The sequence below is a fragment of the Sinocyclocheilus anshuiensis genome, unplaced genomic scaffold (genome assembly GCF_001515605.1).
Source record: "Sinocyclocheilus anshuiensis isolate Anshui unplaced genomic scaffold, SAMN03320099.WGS_v1.1 scaffold1393, whole genome shotgun sequence".
NCBI classification, from domain to species: domain Eukaryota; kingdom Metazoa; phylum Chordata; class Actinopteri; order Cypriniformes; family Cyprinidae; genus Sinocyclocheilus; species Sinocyclocheilus anshuiensis.
The window spans coordinates 840,259-847,001 of NW_015548343.1; the positions used below are offsets into that span (position 1 = coordinate 840,259).

Consider the following 6,743-nt stretch of genomic DNA (forward strand, 5'->3'; position numbering starts at 1 on the left):
TTCCTGGGCACCACCATCTCTCAGGACCTGAAGTGGGACAATCACATTGACTCCATTGTTAAAAAGGCCCAGCAAAGGTTGTACATCCTTAGCCAGCTGAGGAAGTTTAACCTGCCACAGGAGCTGCTCACACAGTTCTACTAAGCCGTCATTGCGTCTGTCCTATGCACTTCAATAACTGTCTGGTTTGGCTCAGCTACAAAATCAGATATCAGAAGACTACAGAGGACGGTTCGGACTGCTGAAAGGATTATTTTTTGCTCCCCTGCCCATCCTTCAAGAACTGTATATATCCAGAGTGAGGAAAAGGGCTCAGAAAATCACTCTGGATCCCTCACATCCAAGCCACCTCCTTTTTGAACTTTTGCCGTCTGGTCAGCCCTACAGAGCTCTGAACACAAGGACAGGCCAGGCACAAGAAAACCACTTCCCCCAGGCAATCTACCTCATGAACAGTTAAATGCTCTTCCCATTGTGCAATAAAATATGTGCAATACCATTTATATTTATTTGATCCCTCCCTACATCTTATTCTATTTATAGCATACCTGTACATACAATTTTGTATACATATGTGTATTTTATTCATATATCTTTATTTTTATTATCTGTGTGTTGTTATTGTTGTCTCTGTGTACTCGAAGCTTCTGTCACCAAAACAAATTCCTTGTATGTGCAAACATACTTGGCAATAAAGCTCTTTCTAACTTCTGAATTCTGACTTGAACACATATTTGTTTAGAAATGTTTTGGACTGTTTGTGCCTGTAAATGGTACTTAGTCTGTGCATATTTCCCTCCTGATCCAGACAAGAAGATCTTTTCACTGAAGAAAGCAATATTATGGATAGAAGACTCCTATTTTAGCTGGAATGAATGGTTTGAAGTCTTGATGGAATTGTTTCTTACAAATGCGCAGCTTTTCACTTCACAAGTCATTAACTGATGGACTGGAGTGGTGTGCATTACTTGTGGATTATTGCAAAGTGACTCTCATTCTGATGGCACCCATTCACTGCCAAAGATCCACTGGAGAGCAAGTGATGCAAAACTAAATTTCTCCAAATATGTTCTGATGAAGAAACAAACTCATCTACATCTTGGATGACTTGAGGGTGAGAAAAGTTTGAGTAACTATAACTTTGTAGTGGCATTCATGTGTGTTCAACTTGTGAATACAATCTCTCCATCAAGATTTGAAAGGACCAAGTACTGTTAACAAACTAGAATGAAAAGATTTTTTGAAAATCTTCAACAGAGATGTCAACTACTAAATCCACAGAAGCACATTTTACCAGCATGCCAGTATTTAGCTAAAGGCTGGCCTTTGTAACAGCTGTTGCTAGTAACACATAGCAACACTCTTGGTTATGTTTCATTCCATAACATCCATATGTGCATGCATACCTCAACATTTTGTAGATGCTGCTGACACATATCCCTCTGGGTCACCGACCACCCCAAATAACTTGAATAGCTCTGGTAATGCACAGCCCTTTGTGGCTTACCAGTCCACATATTTGAAAAAGTTAGAGTAGTGCAAATGTTTTCTTGTCAGACCCTTAAGCATGCTAATGTGTAATTTGTGTTTACAGTGGATGTTAAGTGTGGCTCTCCTCTGCGGTAATACTGAAAGTCACTCACTTAAGGTTTTCTCTGATTGCCGCGGAAGAGAACAAGAGAACCAGGTCCATAAAACATCTGTATCCTCCAAACATTTTTCAAAGTAACCAGTGGAATTTTTACTTAACGTGGCTTCCCAGTGTAGGAAATGAGTGTTTATGTGGTTAAACCATTTTCAGTGGGAAATTTCAATTTAGAGAACTTTCAATGACTCTTTATGTTTGAGATGAGTAAAACCACATTTTATTTTCAATCCAATACCAAAACCAGTTATTTCTTAGATCGATACCACTGATACTACTATTCAGTTAACTCTTTTCTGTGATCTCCAAAGACAAAATGGATACTGCTATTATAGCACTTAAAAGCCATTTTTAAGACAAACATGTAAATGAAAATGAAAATGAAATTAAAATGAAACAGTTTATTGACCCATTAGACTTTAACATATAAAAGAAAATATGAAAAAGTTTGCATATATGTTTTATGTTTATATAATGTTTGCATCCATCCATCAGGATTTTATGGCCCATATCCCTGTTGAAAAAAAACCAGGTATGGTATGTTTTGAAGCATGGCTGCTGGTTTAAGCTAGTCCTTAGTTGGTCATGAGCTAGTTTAAGCTGGTCATGTGCTGGAGCTGGTCCTGAGCAGGAGCTAGTTGCTTAGGACCAGCTTAGGACCAGCACATGACTAGTTTAAACCAGCTAATGACCAGCTAAAGACCAACTTAAACCAGCAGCCATGCTTCAAAACATACCTAACCAGCATATTTTTTCAACATGGATAGTATGATATAGTCATGACGTGTTCATACTTGAGAAGGAAAAAACACCTTCCTTTTATTCAGAGGCCCAAAACTGAGCAAAAATGTGCAATTTGGTGCTGTTAGTTATATGACCAAAACCTAAGATGAAATTCTGATAGCTTGTAATGTAAATCAGTGAAATTATGGATAATAAAGTAAATCTAAGTTGCTTCAGTCCAGAAAATTTTCATTTTGAAATACTAATAACAATATAAAAGTTATTCTTGCACTGCTGTTTCATGAATAAATAATTTTTCTGCAATGTGCTAAAAAACATGACAATAATCCTGACTTTGACCTTTCAGCACTTATGCCTGTGTTCAGATAAGTAAAAGGAAAAAACTGTTATTTTACAAAAAAAAAAAAAGATTGAGCCATAATGACCCATAATGACTCTGTGTCACTCAAGATGATGTCTGATATCTGATGTCACTGACCAAAATAAATAAATTAATAAAATAATAATAATAATAATAAATTCTCCATGAAAACATCTTCAAATATCTTGCCTATATGAAGCTTCATCAGGCTGAAGAGATGCTGTCTCCATGAGAATTGTGCAATCTCAGTGTTGAGTATCAGTCCCATAGGAGCATCTTATAACCGCTTCTCCTGGAATTCCAGAGGCGTGTCCCACCAGGTTTGGTCGAGGACCACGTTTCATGAGATGACTATGTAATCCCAAGCAAACCCTCCCGCTCTGATCCTGTCAACACCCAGTGTCCATCGCTCCTGGAACTGATTTTCTGGTTCCCACTGTGTGACACTTCAGCTTCTGGAAGCGATGAAAGCCTCAGATGGATTCTGTACTGTATAGCAATTTCAGAGAGATGGCAGATGTTTAGAAGATGTAACCTGATTACCAGGCAATATCATAAATCATCAGATGTAATGTAGGTCTCATGTGCTGTAATACATGGACAGAAGGTAGGCTACCCATGATGGAATGTGATGGGAATTTCAGTTCAAAGAGAGGAGAATATTAGGCCATATCACTTACACACTGAATGTGTCCTTCACAGAGTTGTGGTTCACCTTACATGATTGTAGACCTTCGTCAGATTAGACGCTGAATTTAACACGGAGGCTGAGAGGGATAGGCTTATAGTCTTTTTAATGGCATGCACTGAAGATCAGCGATCACATAATTTTCTTTAACTCACAGCTTTCAAAACTGTTTTATGGAGTTTTTGTCTACTGAAAGTTTTTTTCGATAAGACTTTTTTTCAGATGAACATGGCTATGTTGTTAGCAGTACAATCCACTGAACGCACTGTACTTCTATCCTCACAGCCTCATTTCCATCCTGACTGAGATCTATTGGCTGGAAGGAGAAAATATGGTGATGTATTTCATTCGATCTTTATAAAATACTGCACGTTTTCATATAGTCAATATTTGTACTCCCTGTTAGTTGTAAGCTGTTTGATTCCAGAGAACCGAGTCAGATCATTTGTTCATGAATCGGACTACACTGGTTGCACTACATGCTAGTATTTAATACACGAAAAAGAATCAGCGCATGCGTTCTAGAATCGGACTTCTCGCTGTATGTTTTTTGATTAACTAAAATAATTGACTAATAAGAGTGGTTCATTTCTTCGACGGTAGTGTTTGATTCGTTAGAAAGAACCGATTCATAAGAGTCATTAGCAGTGAATGAAGAGGTATCATATCGATCACAAGTGCAGTATGGAGTACCTCAAGGCTCAGTACTAGGGCCGTTACTCTTCACGCTTTACATGTTACCCTTGGCGCTATATAAATAAAGGTGACTTGACTTGACTTGATTCGTTTGGGAATTGGACTAGATTGGTTTGCGTGATCATTTTAGTAGGTGTGCCCCCACTGTGCACGATGAAGAATGCACGTGCGAAAACTAAAAATAATTGTTCTAATTTTATGAGAATTTAGGGAAATCCACATACCAGGAACTATATCCTTGGAATCACATTTAGAATGGTAGTTCGCTCGGTCCGTTCGCCGTGGGACCAGTTGCACCCCTAGCGCCACTAGATTCCTAGCTCTAAAAAGGTTATAAATTCTTTAGTTTTTTTGAGACGTACAAACTTTTTTTTACTATGTTGTGGATTTGGATATATAGTAGTGAACATTTGAAGTGGATCAGAAAAGTTCATCAAAGTTGTCCTAAGACAAGAACTCATTTTGGTTTTAGGTTTTAGGACAACTTTGATGAAAGGGTTTGATCCACTTCAAATGTTGACTACTGTATAGGCTATTTAGACATTCTCAAAGACAACTTTTGGTAAAGTAACATTTTTTTTGTTTTTCAAACCTGAACACAGAGAAAGACATTTTGTTACACATAACATCAAAATTAAACAAAAATGTAATAAAAATGAACAGGAATGCTTAATCAGAGGTTAACCAATCTGATTTCAATCTCTTATTTGAGTCTTCTACCTCAATTTTGCACACCAGTTCATTTGTGTGTGTGTATAATAGCTAGTGTGTTGTGTGTGTGCGTGTGTGTGTCTATGAGTGTATGTAAGTGAGTGTGCGTTTGAGTGGGTGTGTGGTTTGTAGCTACTCTTGATGTTTTAGTGTGTAACTCCTTCCTTGGTGTTTGTTTTATACTGCATTGTGGCTGAATTATTGATTTTATTTCGCATTTGCAAAAACATGCTCTGTGTTACAGTGACACTAGCTCATATAGGCTATGTCATATATGTGTATCTGTGGGGAGAGGGGTGTAATATTTTAGAGTGTAATATTAACTTTGTGTAATATTTTAGTGCGTCACCCCTTCAGTGTTGTGCACTTTTTATGCATCGTGAATGATTTGTAGATTGTACAGACAAAAATTCTCAGTATTTTCGTAGTTTTGCGCATTTCCTATTAATTTCCAATGGTGGTCAACACAAGTGTGAAAAAAAAGTTGGTTTTTTTTTACGATTATTTACATTTTTCGAATCGAATCTATGCATTCCGCTAGTTTTTCGAATCGATGAAGTAGCGATTTAAAAAAAAAATAATAAAAAATTCCAGTCTAAAATGACCGAACAGCACTAAAAGGTTAATGAGAATATGTGCTAATCAAGCACACTAAAACAGATAAAACAGCCAGTCAGATCATCCTGAAGGTGTACGTCTGAATTTTAGAACAATGGGTTAAAGTAGGCGGTCTGTAACTAAGGAGGCGTGTCTTGTGCGTAAAGGGGGCGGGGCTGGACGAGTTCCTCACTCTCATGTGTTTGAAGCAGTCAGCTGAGCCCAACTTGTGCGGACGCGGCTCTAACATCGTACAACATGCAGGATCACAAGCAACACGTTTAACCCTGTGCACTGTTTGTCATTCCAACGTGTACAGAAAACAATCCAGTTAAACACCCTCTCTTTTAATTCCACTTCGCCGTTCTTTCCCCGTGAAGAATACCGATTTGGAGGTGAGTATTCCAGATTGTTTGGATGGATGGGGGGTGTGAGACAACTTATGGTTTCGTGTTCATGCTATATCTATACGGATATAATTTTGAAACATGCATTTATAAAGTGTTTTGAATGTAATTTACTGTCAAAACATACCAGTCAACAGAGTGGCTCCCAAATTTCACAATGGGCTCGATTTAAGGTAAACTTGCTATTTATGAATGAGATGCATGCATATAAGCTTTATGAGTGAAACTAATCTCGATCACAGTCAGGTTTGCAGCCGATATATACCGGTAAACTTTGCGCACGCGTGTTTACAAATAACTTCAAGAGTTTATGTATTTATGTCGTATTTATAGATTCACTTCTAGGTCGTGCTTACTGTTAAGTCATCTTTTCTTTAGGGTTGGCAATCGAGAACCGGCTCTTTTTTTTTAAAATAAAATACTGGAACCGAATTATTTTCTTGATGTGATTTTCATGATCTGTTAACGGATCAAATGATGCGGACACCGGCTACTGACAGTTTTTAATGCATTACTGCTCGTTAAAACGTCGCTAGTGGGTAAACAGCGCGAAACACACCAAGTCCTTAACTTACAGTGAGTTAAACACACACCCGGCGACAGTGAGTTAAAGGGGTCATATGATGCGATTTCAATTATTCCTTTCTCTTTGGAGTGTTACAAGCTCTTGGTGCATAAAGAAGATCTGTAAAGTTGCAAAGACTAAAGTCTCAAATCCAAAGAGATATTCTTTATAAAAGTTAAGAGTCAGCCACACCTACCTAAAACGGCTCGTTCTAACACGCCCCCACATATCTACGTCACTATGTGGGAAGATTTGCATAATGCCACCCAAATGTTCACACAAAGAAAGAAGGCGTAACTTTTATTCTCGCTGTAGTATTGTTGTTGCCG

The 6,743-nt window shown here is 37.9% G+C and overlaps 1 protein-coding gene across 2 annotated transcripts in view; it reads left to right on the forward strand.

Annotated features, from left to right (window-relative positions):
• Positions 1 to 5,649: 5,649 nt before the first annotated feature.
• Positions 5,650 to 6,743, forward strand: part of LOC107656634 (growth factor receptor-bound protein 10-like) — a 29,766-nt gene continuing 28,672 nt past the window's right edge. For both annotated transcript variants that reach the window (XM_016444558.1, XM_016444559.1), the window contains exon 1: positions 5,650 to 5,837. The gene's annotated coding sequence lies outside the window, so the exon portion shown is untranslated. The remainder of the gene's footprint in view (positions 5,838 to 6,743) is intronic.